General features: G+C 46.9%; 1 long non-coding RNA gene across 1 annotated transcript; it reads right to left on the bottom strand.

Annotated features, from left to right (window-relative positions):
- Positions 1 to 5,117: 5,117 nt before the first annotated feature.
- LOC143761579 (uncharacterized) lies at positions 5,118 to 6,583 on the bottom strand. Its single transcript, XR_013212266.1, has 3 exons — positions 6,267 to 6,583; positions 5,936 to 6,150; positions 5,118 to 5,534 (listed from the first exon to the last, which is right to left on the bottom strand). It is a non-coding gene; the product is annotated as an uncharacterized LOC143761579 (long non-coding RNA).
- Between the last annotated feature and the right edge of the window lie 10,035 nt (positions 6,584 to 16,618).

Raw genomic sequence — 16,618 nt, forward strand, 5'->3', positions numbered from 1 at the left:
GTATTACGCACAGGGTAAAAGAAGAGCAGGCGTTTGATGAGATTATCCTTGGTCCATGCGGTTTTAGCTAGCAGACTAGGTCACCCGCTTACCCCTCTTGTCTCCACAATGTGTAAATGCAATAATTTTCTGGATGAAATGCTTCACTTTCTGGAACAATTTCAAGGGTGCTTCGGCCATGACTGTAACTGTCTGTGAGCTCCAACATGATCAGCGCAGTCCTCTCCTTGATCACTCTTCCCCTGGTGCGGCCATTGTGAGGGTGCCGCCATATGTTGTAGCAGCATTCGCCAGTGATCGCCACGTGAAGACGCACAGTCACACACCCACACCGCAGTAATGATTAGCGGTTTTCTATAATTCTGCAGCCATCGGTAGCTGAAAACACGTGTGGCCAGAGATGAAACCCGTAATCTTACCTCCTCCTAATAGGCACACAAGCACAAGAGTCAAAATAAGTGTTTTCTTGTCCGTCGCTGCGTAAAGGACAATTTCTGCAGTCAGCTCCGTACAGCAGATTGGTTGGAGACAGACGGCGAGGATTCGGCTTTTGACCCGATCACAATAGAGTAAAGTGCTGCCATCATGATGGGGAGAGAAGAAAGCGCCACTCCACGTACGGCCATTGTTACGTGTTTGTGTGCGGAGCGGAACGTGGACAAAAGGGAGGCGGAGCCGGCTGTTCTGCGCTGCTGAAAATGCCATTTATGTATTCATAGGTAATCTGCTGCTGGCGGCCGGGGGCAAAAAACATCCCACGCTGCAAAGAAAAGCCAAAATCAGAGCCCGCGGCGCCTCCGAAAATGACTGTGCCACTTCTCAGCATCACACAGTCATCGCACTGCCGCAACCGGAATCAGCAGCTTTTTAATAAAGGACTTAGTGTTGTCATTCTCCAACATTATCGAGATGCTTGCTGACAGTGAATGAGGACATCCTGAAAGCCAGTGACTGCCTTACTGCTGAGGATCTGCTACATTGTTATAAAGTCTAGCCAGTGAGCAGACTTGTTAGGTTGTAGGTTGAACGCAAAGGACTTGTCTCCTGGAAGCAAAAATCCTGATAATAATAATAATAAAGTATTATTATTATCATTATTATCAGTGCTCCAATGATTCCCAGCTGTGCATGAAAAAAACAAGTTTACAAAATACAGATATAAAATACAATTTGTCAGTGCAGATCCAATAGTTTGTTACAATGTATCAGTGTGGGTCCCGATAACTTGTTACTGTACAATGTATATCACATAGTTTGCTACAACGTATCAGTGTGTGTCCCATAGGTTTTTACAAGGTATCAGTGTGGGTTGCGATAGTTTGTTACAATGTATCAGTGGGAGGGGTGTCCCTGATAGGTTGTTACAACGTATCAGTACCGGGGGGGGGATGTGTGTTCCAGATAGTTTGATACAATGTATCAGTGCAGGATCGCGATAGTTTGATACATTGTATCAGTGCAGGGTCGCGACAACTGATAGTTTGTTACAATGTATCAGTACGTGTACTGATCGTTATACTTTGTAACAATGTATCACTGCAGGGGGGGTGTTCCCCGATAGCTTGTTACAATGTATCAGTACGGGTCCTCCTGATAGTTTGTCACAACGCATCAGTACGGGGGTCCCGATAATTTGTCACAATGTATCAGTCGGGTGCCGATAGTTTGTTACAATGAATCAGTACAGGTCTCAATAGTTTGAGGCAATGTATTAGGCCGGCGTCACACTAGCGAGTTTTACGGACGTAAGAGCGCAGAAAATACGTCCGTAAAACTCGCCAAACAAACGGCACAATTATTCTCAATGGGTCTGGTCCTATCAGCCGTATATTACGGATCCGTATTATACGGCTTTCTACGGCCGTACAAAATCGCAGCATGCTGCGTTTGTCAGCGTATTGCACAAATAATACGCCAATGAAAGTCTATGGGGGCGAGAAAAATACGGATTCCACACGGACCAGCAGTGTGACTTGCGAGAAATACGCAGCGGTGTTAGTGAAAAGTCGGTAATTCAATTGCCAGCTTCTCATTTCTCCTTCCCAAACCCGACAGGATATGAGACATGGTTTACATACAGTAAACCATCTCATAGCCCCCTTTTTTTTGCATATTCCACACTACTAATGTTAGTAGTGTGTATGTGCAAAATTTGGTTGCTGTAGCTGCTAAAATAAAGAGTTAAATGGCGGAAAAAATTGGCGTGGGCTCCCACGCAATTTTCTCCGCCAGAATGGTAAAGCCAGTGACTGAGGGCAGATGTTAATAGCCTAGAGAGGGTCCATGGTTATTGGCCCCCCTGGCTACAAACATCTGCCCCCAGCCACCCCAGAAAAGGCACATCTGGAAGATGCACCTATTCTGGCACTTGGCCACTCTCTTCCCACTCCCGTGTAGCGGTGGGATATGGGGTAATGAAGGGTTAATGCCACCTTGCTATTGTAAGGTGACATTAAGCCAGGTTAATAATGGAGAGGCGTCAATTATGACACCTATCCATTATTAATCCAATTGTATGAAAGGGTTAAAAAACACACACACACACACACATTATTAAAAATTATTTTATTGAAATAAACACACAGGTTGTTTTAATATTTTATTGCTCTCTCAATCCACCTGAAGACCCTCGCTTGGCAAAATAATAAACCCACAATATACATACCATCCGAGGATCTGTCAGGTCCCACGATGTAAATCCTTCTGAAGGGGTTAAATCAATTTACAGGCAGGAGCTGCGCTAAAGCACTCGCTCGTGCCTGTAATCCCCGGGTGCTGAAAGGAAAGCTGGGTGATCTGTACTTACATTGAGTCGCGGTGAGGCGCCCTCTGCTGGATGTCCTCATGAACTGGAGCCTTGGAAAAGTTCCCACACTCGAGTTCATATGAGTTCATCCACCAGAGGGCGCCTCACCGCAACTCAATGTAAGTACAGATCACCCTGCTTTCCTTTCAGCACCCGGGGATTACAGGCACGAGCGAGTGCTTTAGCGCAGCTCCTGCCTGTAAATTGATTTAACCCCTTCAGAAGGATTTACATCGTGGGACCTGACAGTTCATCTGAAGGTATGTATATTGTGGGTTTATTATTTTGCCAAGCGAGGGTCTTCAGGTGGATTGAGAGAGCAATAAAATACTAAAACAACCTGTGTGTTTATTTCATTAAAATAATTTTTAATAATGTGTGTGTTTTTTAACCCTTTCAGACAATTGGATTAATAATGGATAGGTGTCATAATTGACGCCTCTCCATTATTAACCTGGCTTAATGTCACCTTACAATAGCAAGGTGGCATTAACCCTTCATTACCCCATATCCCACCGCTACACGGGAGTGGGAAGAGAGTGGCCAAGTGCCAGAATAGGCGCATCTTCCAGATGTGCCTTTTCTGGGGTGGCTGGGGGCAGATGTTTGTAGCCAGGGGGGGCCAATAACCACGGACCCTCTCTAGGCTATTAATATCTGCCCTCAGTCACCGGCTTTACTATTCTGGCGGAGAAAATTGCGCGGGAGCCCACGCCAATTTTTTCCGCCATTTAACACTAGGACTACTGGACTCGTGACCCCGCCTAGAACTACTGAAAGGAGTCATTTTGACTCCTTGCTTGTTTTTGTTTATTTTTAGAGTTTCATTTGTGGTTATTTATTAATAATTATATTTTTTGTAATGTATTATTATTGTGAGATCCAACAGTAATGCTTTTGATTGTTTTTTTTCTGCTTTTCTTATTTTTCTACAGAAAATAACAATAATTATAATAGACGTTTTTTCAAACTTTTTTTTTATTCAAGGGCACACATATAAACAACAACTGAAGAACAAAAAGCAGAGAAAATGTAGGTGGAGGAGCATAAAAATGAAAATATGGCGCAGAATTCACCTTCTAAACATTTGGTGTTTCGCATTTTAGGCATTGCCTTTGATTTATGGCAGTACATTGCCCACACAAAGACTTACCACAAGTCTTACAATTGCCGACAGATCTATTTTTCTTGCACTTTTCTTTGATCTGGCAAAATTTTGTTTGAACCATCACTTCTGAACATGTAGAAACTTGGGACGTGTAACCCTTTTCCCTATCTGTGACATAAGGACCACTCAACTCTCTCACAAGCGTTTGCAAAAATGCCTTGCGTGACATTTTTTGGTGGGTAATCTCCTTGAATATTATACATGCATTTATACCCGCAAAGTCTAAGGCATTTTCAAATGCATGAACAGGCCATCTCCTTGTGGATGTTTGTGTGGTATATTTTCGTGCCATCTGATCCACTACATCTACTCCATATTTTGTTTCATTGTAAAACTTTACCGTTTCTGGAGTTTTTTTAGCGGAATCAGACGCAACAACAACATCTGGATGGACGGAACTCAAAATGACAACATTTTTGTTGGGCTTTCCTTGATATACTGTAAGTGTAAAATTGTCTTCATTTCTAAACACTTTAGTGTTGTACAATTCCTCTTTCATGGATTTTATTTCTTTAGGCACTTCTCGCCTTATCTTATTCAGTGTTCCCACGATGGTTGTTCCTTTGCTTTTTAGCTGTTTAGCTAATTTTACTGAAGTAAAATAATTATCGGTTGTAACATTGCGACCTTTTTTCAAAAACGGGTCCAATAACTTCATTACCACATGGTCAGCTAAACGGTCCTCAGCACGGCGTGTGTCATCTTTGCCTAGATAAGGGAAGCCATTTGCCAGATATTTGCTCTCCTTATCAACAGCTAGCCAATATTTGTGGCCATATTTATCTGGTTTGGAAGGCATGTACTGCGTGAATGGACACCTAGTTTTGCTTGGGAAAAGTTGCTCATCCACCGTTATGTATGGGCCAGGTTTGTAACACGCAATACAATTTGCAATAAACCTGTCCCACACAGTAGAAAATAGAGCAAACTTGTCCGTTTGCAGTCTCTCCGATCGAGTAGATTTCTCATCAAATCTGAGAAACCTCATAATTTCAACAAAGCGGTCCCTAGACATTGTCGCTTTGCAAAACGGTATTCCCCAGTCATTACACCAAATACTGCTAATCGAATGACGGTTCGTGCCAGATATTCCACGAGCATAGAATATCGCAATGAATGCATCTAGCTTCTCATCAGATAGAGTAAACTGTAAATTATTGTTCCTGCATGCTTCTGCAAGCGTACAGTTCTTTATATGTGTCAATATATATGAATCAAAAAATAAACGCCATGCGCTCAAAGGACTATCGATAATGATATTTCTTCTGGCGTATCCTGTAGGGCCAGGTGCTTCTCGAAGAATATTTTGGCTGTCACGCCTACCAGGCAAGTGTTGTCCAATTTCAACAGGTTTCCATTGAATACCATCCGCTGAAACTAGTATTCCTTCAGATTCGCCTTCTCTGGTGTTTGTTGTTGCATTACCTTCGCCGCCATCGTTATCTGTTGTTCTTTCATTTCTGGGACGTTTTGCTGATTTTTTCTGTCCACGACCAGGAGGATGGTCACGAGGCAACATAACTGCATGAGCCCGATCCCCAGTTGATGTGCTTGGAATATCTGGAAAAAAGTTGATGAATATTTAGAATTTTTGTTTTGTAAGGGTCCGTGCACACTGGCTGGATTAGCGGCGGAATATCCGACCGGATATTCTCACCACAATCCGGCCCGTACCTGCCCGCTCAGGTACAGAGCGGAGTTTCATACCTGAAGCTCCACTCCGAACCCCGGGCTGGAGCCGCTGTCTGGGACGGAGCCGTGCTCGCGCGTAAGCAAGCGCTGCTCTGTCCCTGACAGCGGCTCCAGCCCGGGGTTTGGAGCGGAGCTTCAGGCATGAGCGGGCAGGTACGACTTGTATTGCGGCAAGAATATCCAGATGGCTATTCAGCCAGAATTCTGCTAGTGTGCACAGGCCCTAACTCAGTGTGTGGAAGAACAAATAAATACACATAACTACTTACCTTCTGGATTTGTTCCTTCTGAGTCTTCAGATTCACTTGATATGTTCTGAGGAATGAAATCTTCATCACTGTCAGAATCAAATACATGTTCCTGCAATTCGGATTCCGATTCATCCTCCGGTATGGATTGCAAAGTAGCCAGAATATCCTGAGGCTTTATCAAACGTCTTCTCTCCATATTCCTCACAAATTCCATAATTCTATATAGTTCCCTGCTGAAAAATAGAAATGAAATGAAAACTAAAAGAAATAATAACTGTTCTGCCACCTTCAAAAGTAGGTGGGCTGAATCAGTTGACAGACAGCTAAACTATTTCATAACAATTCATACCTGTATGAGTCTTCAGAGCTCGTATGTCTGCGTCTGTTCTCTTTGTCTCTTCAGCTGAACTGAAAGTAAAGTTACTATCCAGAATACTGTCTCCTGCTAGGACCTTAGAAAAACACCACCCTTCATTAGCATAAGATAAGAGCCTAGAGTAAACAAGCTATTTTGTTCAGCATTACACAGTAATACAAGCAGGTAAAACACAAGGAAAATGTGAAAAGTTGACATGTAAATTGAACTACATCTATATGAACATCAGGGTAAATAAGACAGAGTGAAAAAATTATGCACAAAACTTTATAGCAACATTTAGTGACAAAAGGACCTCAAAATATAGTAGGGACTCCCTTCAGTAGTTCTTGGTAAATTTTGAAAAAAACGCGCAAATTTTTTACCAAAATTATTTATTCTCACAAAATCTTTTTTCACATCATATTTGAGGAAAAGTCACCGAGTTTCAAGCCGGAATTCTGAAAAATGTAGTCACAGAAGAGAAATAAAAAACGAAAGGAGTCAAAATGACTCCATCAGTAGTTAAAGTGTTAACCCTTTATTTTAGCAGCTACAGCAACCAAATTTTGCACATACACACTACTAACATTAGTAGTGTGGAATATGCAAAAAAAAAGGGGGATATGAGATGGTTTACTGTATGTAAACCATGTCTCATATCCTGTCGGGTTTGGGAAGGAGAAATGAGAAGACGGCAATTGAATTACCGGCTTTTCACATATATCGCGCTGAATTAAATATAATTACAGAATATATATATATGTGTCTCAATGACATATATATATATATACAGTATATATATATACTGTATATATGTTTTAACGGACATTTGAGCACATAAATCCATTAGATGTCGGTTTTGCAAGCTTGCGAGAAAATATCGCAGTACGGATGCCATACGGATTACATACGGAGGATGCCATGCGCAAAATACGCTGACACACCCTGCCTACGGATGACATACGGATCACTATTTTGGGAACATTTCTCCGTATTACGGCCGTATTACGGCCGTAAAAAACGGACCATATTGTCTTATGCTGAGTGTGACGCCGGCCTTACGCTGAGTGTGACGCCGGCCTTAGTGTGCGCCCTGATAGTTTGTTACAATGTATCAGTGTAGGCCCTGATAGTTTGTTACAATGAATCAGTACAGGCCCTGATAGTTTGTTACAATGTATCAGTACGGGTCCTGATAGTTTGTTACAATGAATCAGTACAGGCCCTGATAATTTGTTACAATGTATCAGTACATGTCCTGATAGTTTGTTACAATGTATCAGTGCAGGTCAGCTGAATGATTTACATCTGTTAGCCAGCTTGATTACATGTGGGGATTCCCTAGCAACCAAGCAACCCCCACTTGTACTTATGCTGGCTAACAGATGTAAATCATTCAGCTGCGGCAAGAAAAACTAAATCTCTGAGCGCTAAAAAATACTCAGAGGACCCCCCCCCGAGCGTGCTTATCACTAGTCATGATAGATTGTTACAATGTATCAGTACAGGCCCTTATAGTTTGTTATAATGTATCAGTACAGGCCCTGATAATTTGTTACAATGTATCAGTACAGGTCCTGACAGTTTGTTACAAAGTATCAGGACCTGTACTGATACATTGTAACAAACTATCAGGCCTGTACTTATACATGGTAACAAATTATCAGGGCCTGTACTGATACATTATAACAAACTATAAGGGCCTGTACTGATACATTGTAACAATCTATCAGTACAGGCCCTGAAAATTTGTTACAATGTATCAATACAGGCCCTGATAATTTGTTACAATGTATCAGTACTGGACCTGATAGTTTGTTACAATGTATCAGTACGGGTATTAATCTGGAGTCTATGATCATAGAAGATTGGCTAGACTAGACACAAATGTAACAAAACTTCAGATGTGAGCAGTTTTAGAACTGTGCAGGTGACTTCTTGCTTTTCCTTAGTCTCAGAAGTTAAGCTGCAGTGTAAAGTATGGTGGACAGAGCAGTAGTATGAGTTTTGGATTAGCCATATGAAAGGCAGTAAAGGGAAGGCTCCGCAGCCAGGAGATGTCGATATATCAGTGTCCTCCTTGTGGGATCGGATGAAATAATGAATGGACCTTCAGACGGAGTGCGGTTTTATTTCAAGACTCCAAATCACACTGCAGCGAAGTCACTGATCAGAGCCGCGTCCTGCTGGCATGAAGCTGCAGTGTAAAGTATGAGGAGCATTGTCCCTTTTTCCTCTTATCCATTATGTATGGTCCAGCGTCCCCCGGGGGTTATTGTGTGTAAATCTGTCCCCCGGTCACCAGGTGACTGCTACCTGCCTATGGTTTCCCAGAATTCCCCTGGCCTGGTGCTGTGGTCACATCCCACACGGTCGGTCGGGGCCGCTCTGCAACTTTCCAGAGTATTTTCAGAAACTCCGCAGGAGACAGTCACATTGCTGAGGCGGCAAATACAGGAGCTCGTTAGACGCCGCCGCCATCTCTGCAGTCAGGTGACGTCGTTAGTGAGTGATTGATACCTGGCCGCGTTACTCACAATTAACCTTCACGTTCATTAGCCGCTCTCCGGCATGCGCGCGTTTAATCTTCATATCTTTACAGAAATGAGATTCCAGGAGCCGCGATCAGCCCAAGAAAAGCAGAAAAAGCCAAGGCCAAGAAGCAAGCGCTCTGCATGTGAGCTGCGTATGGAGCGCCCCCACTGTCGCAGGGCCGAGGGGTACCCGGTACCGGGCCTCTTTGTCTCAGTTCTGGGATTGTCACGGCGGCTAGACCCGGCCCGTGACCCTGCTAAGGGGCGTTCAATGAAAGTTGAGAGTGATGATGTGTAGTGCAGGGTGCGATGAATAACGAGGACACAGGGTTGCAGTCTCTTTACCTCTTTACTGAAGGTTTCGAGATACTCAATCCAGAGCACTGTTAACAGGGCTGGCTGAGACCGGCCGGTCCAAAGGCACATCCGGAGTTCCCTTAGCAGGTGGGAATCAGTGTCTACCTTCTAGCACCTGTGTGTTGTAGTCCTTCCCTGCTGAGCACCCCGGGATAGTCCTCACAACTGTTGTGTCTGTCTCTGATGTTCGTTCTCTCCGTCCCCCTGGTGATATGGTAGGACGCACCCGTATGACGGGGTAGGCCTGGAGTTCTTCCGGGACTCTAGAGTCGCCCCTCTCCCACAGCTGCCTCCGTTGTCTGCTTAGGTGTTTAAGTGAGACAGCCAACCTATAATTGGCTGTCCTGCCGTGGTTTGAAGTAATGCTTAGAGTCTCTTACTTTCTCGGCGTTCCGGCCACCGACTTTGCGCCTCAGAAGGATGTTGCCTCGATCTTACAGCATGACTCCTTCTGGTCCTATCACCTCTGCGCTGTATTCCTGTTTCTCACTCCTTCACAATACCGCTCGCTTTTTGTCCTTTCCTAGGAGACTGCCGCTGTAAGCACAGGCACGGCTCCGTAACGTTCTTTCTTGTTCACTAGGGCTCTGCCAGGATCCCACCTCTGACAGGTCCTCTCTTGAGCTCTTCCCAGCTCCTTTCTCCCTGACATTCTGTCCAACCCCCCAGTTTTACCCAAGTGTGAGGAGTGGTCTAATAGATAGAACCACCCCCCCTGGTGGCCGGAGTGTGAAGTGTATTGTGGGTGTGTGTTACCTGGTCAGGTGAACTCCTTTAGTGCAATCAGACGTACCATCACTCCCCTTAGTGGCAGAGCAACAGTACTGCAACGACCAGGACTCTGGGGCGCTGCACGTACTGTAAACGGGGCTGTTCTATTAAGCGCAGAATAACGCCTGCTACCCGCAGAGCCCCATTTCACACGTGACGCATACACCCCCGCTGCTAAGCTCCACTAAGCCCCTTCTCTAATCTCCCCCTATCCTGTATATGAGCCCACACAGAAATATTCTCTAGTATGGGGGTAGTATGGCTCATTAGGGTTCCCACACAGGACAGGACCGCTATCATAGCTAGCCCCCACAGTCCTCCCATACTGTATGAAGCCCCTGCAGTCCCCCTTATAATGTATTAACATCCCATAGTGGCCCCTACAGTCCCTCCATACTGTGTGACTGCCTTATAGTAGCCCCCATACTGTATCAACATCCCATAGTGGCCCCCACACTCCAACCATACTGTATGACTGCCCCATGGTGGCCCCCACAATTCCTCCATACTGAATGACTGCCCCATAGTGGCACCCATACTGTATGAAGCCCCCATACTGGCCCCCACATTTCCCCTTATAATGTATTAGCATCCCATAGTGGCCCCTACAGGCCCTCCTTACTGTATGACTGCCCCATAGTGGCCCTCACAGTCCCTCCATATTGTATGACTGCCCCATAGTGGCCCTCATAGGCCCCCCATATTGTATGACTGCCCCATAGTGGCCCCCCCATACTGTATGAACATCCCATAGTGGCCCTCACAGTCCCCCCATATTGTAGGACTGTCCCATAGTGGCAACAAAAAGTCCTCCCCATAATGTATAAACATCCCATAGTGGCCCCCACAGTCCCCTCTATTGCGTTACTACCCATTAGTGACCAACACAGTCCCCCATGCTGTATGAACATCCCATAGTGGCCCCCACAGTCCCCCAATACTGTATTAACATCCCATAGTGGCCCCCACAGTCCCGCCATACTGTATGACTGCCCCATAGTGACCCCACAGTCCCCCCCATACTGTGTGAACACCCCATAGTGGCCCCCACAGTCCCACCTGTACTGTATTAACATCCCAAAGTGGTCCCGCAGTCTCTTCTATACTGTATGACTGCTCCATAGTAGCCCCCACAGTCCCCCCATACTGTATGACTGCCCCATAGTGGCCCCCACAGTCCCCCCATATTGTAGGACTGTCCCATAGTGGTAACAAAAAGTCCCCCCATACTGTATAAACATCCTATAGTGGCCCCCACAGTCCCCCTATTGTGTGACTGCCCATTAGTGACCCCCACAGTCCCCCCATACTGTATGAACATCCCATAGTGGCCCCCACAGCCCCCCCATACTGTATGACTGCCCCGTAGTGGCCCTACAGTCCCCCCATACCAAATGGCTGCCCCATAGTTGCCCCGCAGTCCTCCAATACTGAAAGACTGCCCCATAGTAGCCCCACAGTCCTCCAATAATCTACGACTGCCCCATAGTGATCCCCACAGTCCCCTCATACTGTATGACTGCCCCATAGTGGTCCCCACAGTCCCCCCATACTGTATGAACATCCCATAGTGGCCCCCACAGTCACCCCATACTGTATGAAGCCCCCATAGTGGCCCCCACAGTCCCCTCATGCTGTATGACTGCCCCATAGTGGCCCCCACAGTCTCCCCCATACTTTATGAAGCCCCCCATAGTGGCCGCCACAGTCTCGCGGTACTGTATGAACATACCATAGTGGCCCCCACAGTCCCCCCATACTGTATGAAACCCCCATAGTGGCCCCCACAGTCCCCTCATGCTGTATGACTGCCCCGTAGTGGCACTACAGTCCTCCCCATACTGTAAGACTGCCCCATAGTGGAGCCCACAGTCCCCCCACACTGTATGAACATCCCATAGTGGCCCCCACAGTCACCCCATACTGTATGAAACCCCCATAGTGGCCCCCACAGTCCCCTCATGCTGTATGACTGCCCCATAGTGGCACCCACAGTCCCCCCCATACTATATGAAGCCCCCACAGTCCCCTCATGCTGTATGACTGCCCCATAGTGGCACCCACAGTCCCCCCTATAATGTATTAACATCCCATAGTGGCCCCCACAGCCAACCCATACTGTATGACTGCCACACAGTGGCCCCACAGTCCTCCAATACTGTATGACTGCCCCATAGTGGCCCCACAGTCCTCCAATACTGTATCACTGCCCCATAGTGGTCCCCACAGTCCCCCCATACTGTATGACTGCCCCGTAGTGGCCCTACAGTCCTCCCCATACTGTAAAACTGCCCCATAGTTGAGCCCACAGTCCCCCCACACTGTATGAACATCCCATAGTGGCCCCCACAGTCACCCCATACTGTATGAAGCCCCCATAGTGGCCCCCACAGTCCCGTCATGCTGTATGACTGCCCATAGTGGCCTCCACAGTCTCCCCCCATACTGTATGAAGTCCCCATAGTGGCCCCCACAGTCCCCTCATGCTGTATGACTGCCCCATAGTGGCACCCACAGTCCCCCCTATAATGTATTAACATCCCATAGTGGCCCCCACAGCCAACCCATACTATATGACTGCCCCATGGAGGCCCCCACAGTCCCCCATAGTGTATGAAGCTCCAATAGTGGCCCCCATAGAATCCTTCCACTCGTCCTTTCCCTGCTCTCTGCTGCCAATCACATGATCTGAGAATGTCAGGTGACTTGCAGGTCCTTTAGTCTTTACCCAAACCGAATAGTGAAGTGTGGGTCTGAAAACTCCTGCTGCATCCTGAGTATAAACCCCTGGATGGCAGAACCGTTGCCCAAATTTGTGATTGCCCCACTGAATCCTGGACGGTTAGAAGGTGCAATAATGGAACAATGGGATGATATTACTTTTGTATTGTATACTGGCATTACTCCTGGTACAGGTGCTCGGATGCTGAATAGGGGTATTACTCCTGGTACAGGTGCTCGGATGCTGTATAGCAGTATTACTCCTGGTACAGGTGCTCGGACGCTGTATAGCAGTATTACTCCTGGTACAGGTGCTCAGACACTGTATAGCAGTATTACTCCTGGTACAGGTGCTCGGATGCTGTATAGCGGTATTACTCCTGGTACAGGTGCTCGGACAATGTATAGCACTATTACTCCTGGTACAGGTGCTCGCACGCTGTATAGCAGTATTACTCCTGGTACAGGTGCTCGGACACTGTATAGTGGTATTACTCCTGGTACAGGTGCTCGGACATTGTATAGCAGTATTACTCCTGGTACAGGTGCTTGGATGCTGTATATAGCAGTATTACTCCTGGTACAGGTGCTCGGACGCTGTATAGCAGTATATCTCCTAGTACAGGTGCTCGGACGCTGTATAGCAGTATATCTCCTAGTACAGGTGCTCGGACGCTGTATAGCAGTATTACTCCTGGTACAGGTGCTCGGATGCTGTATAGCGGTATTACTCCTGGTACAGGTGCTCAGACACTGTATAGCAGTATTACTCCTGGTACAGGTGCTCGGACACTGTATAGCAGTATTACTCCTGGTACAGGTGCTCGCACGCTGTATAGCAGTATTACTCCTGGTACAGGTGCTCGGAAACTGTATAGCGGTATTACTCCTGGTACAGGTGCTCGGACGCTGTATAGCAGTATATCTCCTAGTACAGGTGCTTGGACGCTGTATAGCAGTATTACTCCTGGTGCAGCTGCTTGGATGCTGTAGAGCAGTATAACTCCTAGTACAGGTGCTCGGACACTATACAGCAGTATTACTCCTGGTACAGGTGCTCGGACGCTGTATAGCAGTATTACTCCTGGTACAGGTGCTCGGATGCTGTATAGCGGTATTACTCCTGGTACAGGTGCTCGGACACTATATAGCGGTATTACTCCTGGTACAGGTGCTCGGACACTATATAGCGGTACTACTCTTGGCACAGGTGCTCAGACACTGTATATTGGTATTGCTCTAAGGTACAAGTGCTCGGACGCTGTATAGCGGTACTACTCTTGGTACAGGTGCTTGGACGCTGTATAGCATTATGAAAAATTTGTTGTTGAATTGCGCCAAGACAAATCTCCCAGTCGCCTCACTGGAGACACATTGGTGTGCGCTGATTTTTAGGTGAAAAATGATCATCTAAAGTAAAATAACTATGAGATGGTGAAACTCAGAGACGGTGCCCCCTGGGGATCATTTTGCTTTTTTTTGTGACTATGTCTTTTCTCCTGTATTTACACCCGGGGTGTGTGGTCAGGAATCGTTGAAAGACGACGGAGGAGTGAGAAAAGTTGTAATATCCAAGCTTTTTTCTATGCAGATGTTCCCACCTGCACTCCGAGCAGCGAGCGCCCCCAACAAGCCCCGGCCCTCCACCATTACCCCGAGCCGCTGCGGACTCATTTTATCCAGCTCTTTACTGCATAAAGTGTCCACATAACGCAGCTCCGGTGAGAGGTTTCTCCATTGTCACATAATTGCCATTTGTGTATAATATAAAGCCGCCCTCCCCTTGCTAAATATCTGCACATGCCTCCATACGTGCCAGGTCGGCTTTTCTTTTTCCAGGCCTGTCCTGAAAATAACATTATTTCCCGTCCATGTTGTTCCCGACTCCTCTTAATAGCGGCACATAATTGCCTGTAACTAAGGCTCCTTTGTGCGTGGCGTTCGGTGAGAGGCGGACGCACCGCGATTTTCTATAGTCATTTTTGTTCTTGAGGATTGACAAGAGCGCAGAAGTTAAAAAGTCAATTTCCAAGTCCCGGAGCCTCCAGCAGCGTCCGGTCCTGTATGACCCGCTCCCACTCCTCGCCCTGACCTTACATTGTGTCTGCCATTGTCAGAGAGACCATCGGCCTCAAAGGAAACGTAAAGATCAAATGTACGGGGCGGGTGAAACAGCAGGACGGGCGGATCCCAAGGAGTCTGGCCGCTGGCGCTGCAGTGTCAGGGACGGATAGGACTTCTTCACATTTTCCATTTTTGATGCTTTTTTTTAAATTCATGTGGCTAGAACATAAATAAGATTTCTAAAATCTCATTCCTATGGGGCAGTTTTTTCCTTGCACTTTTTGACCAAGTATATGTATTTTAAAAATCGCAGCTTGTTCTTTCTTTCTGCGGTTTTACTGCAGCAGCAAAAATATCTTCTGCTGCCGTCTTTTGGCCACGGAAAGAAACGTGTCAGATAATCTGTGTGAACATCCCCACGCTTCACCGTCAGTGAATGATGGGATTGGGTGGAGTCCATTGGTGGCTGCGCTCAAGGACAGGGGCGTGCATATCATTGGTGCAGCCGCACAGCCGCCCCAGAGGTCGGAGGGACACATGCTCCTCCAGAGCTGCACCAATGATACAGTATGTCCACTCCAGGACAGGGGCGTGCATATCATTGGTGCAGCCGCACAGCGGCCCCAGAGGTTGGGGGGCCACATGCTGTTAAATATTAATTAATTGAGTTATTCTTAATCTCAATTCAGTGCTGAGCACATTGCTTCTTGCTGACATTACAAAGAGCTATTTCTGTGCATGAAGCTCAGAGCATAAGTCAACACCATATACAGGGAACACGTGGTCTGTAGAAAACATATATAAACGTCTCTTAGGAGGATGTGGGGTCTTTTGTCACGTGGGACTGTCACCTCCTGCCTTCATCATCATTCTCCATGGACATCTGACAAGTCACAAGGAAGGAACAGCTGGTAGCTGGTAGCCATGATGACCTTACACTTCACACAGACAGACGGCTTTTACCATTCAAACTTCGGGAAAGATGAATATCAAGTGCTGATATCTACACATGGACAATCTGTTCGTAACTATTTTATCTATTTTTATGTTTCACTGTAATGTGGTTTTTCTGTGGACAATTCAATAAACCACTACCTTTTTTATGAGAATATCATGACATTTTTCTTTAAGAGTAATGCACCTGGTGAATAGTCTTGATTAAATAAATGTGCAGAAATAAGCATATTTAACACATGCACCTCCAGAGCTGCACCAATGATACAGTATGTCCACTCAAGGACAGGGGCGGACATATCATTGGTGCAGCCGCACAGCGGCCCCGGAGGTCGGGGGGCCACATGCACCTCCAGAGCTGCACCAATGATACAGTATGTCCACTCCAGGACAGGGGCGGACATATCCTTGGTGCAGCCCCGGAGGTCGGGGGGCCACATGCACCTCCAGAGCTGCACCAATGATACAGTATGTCCACTCCAGGACAGGGGCGGACATATCATTGGTGCAGCCCCGGAGGTCAGAGGGCCACATGCACCTCCAGAGCTGCACCAATGATACAGTATGTACACTCCAGGACAGGGGCGGACATATCCTTGGTGCAGCCCCGGAGGTCGGAGGGCCACATGCACCTCCAGAGCTGCACCAATGATATAGTATGTACACTCCAGGACAGGGGCGGACATATCATTGGTGCAGCCGCACAGCAGCCCTGGAGGTCAGGGGGCCACATGCATGTCCAGAGCTGCACCAATGATACAGTATGTCCACTCCAGGACAGGGGCGGACATTTCAGTGGTGCAGCCACACAGCAGCCCTGGAGGTCAGAGGGCCACATGCATGTCCAGAGCTGCACCAATGATACAGTATGTCCACTCCAGGACAGGGGTGGAAATATCATTGGTGCAGCCCCGGAGGTCGGAGGGCCACATGCACCTCCAG

This window comes from Ranitomeya variabilis, chromosome 1, assembly GCF_051348905.1.
Source record: "Ranitomeya variabilis isolate aRanVar5 chromosome 1, aRanVar5.hap1, whole genome shotgun sequence".
Classification (NCBI taxonomy): Eukaryota; Metazoa; Chordata; class Amphibia; order Anura; family Dendrobatidae; genus Ranitomeya; species Ranitomeya variabilis.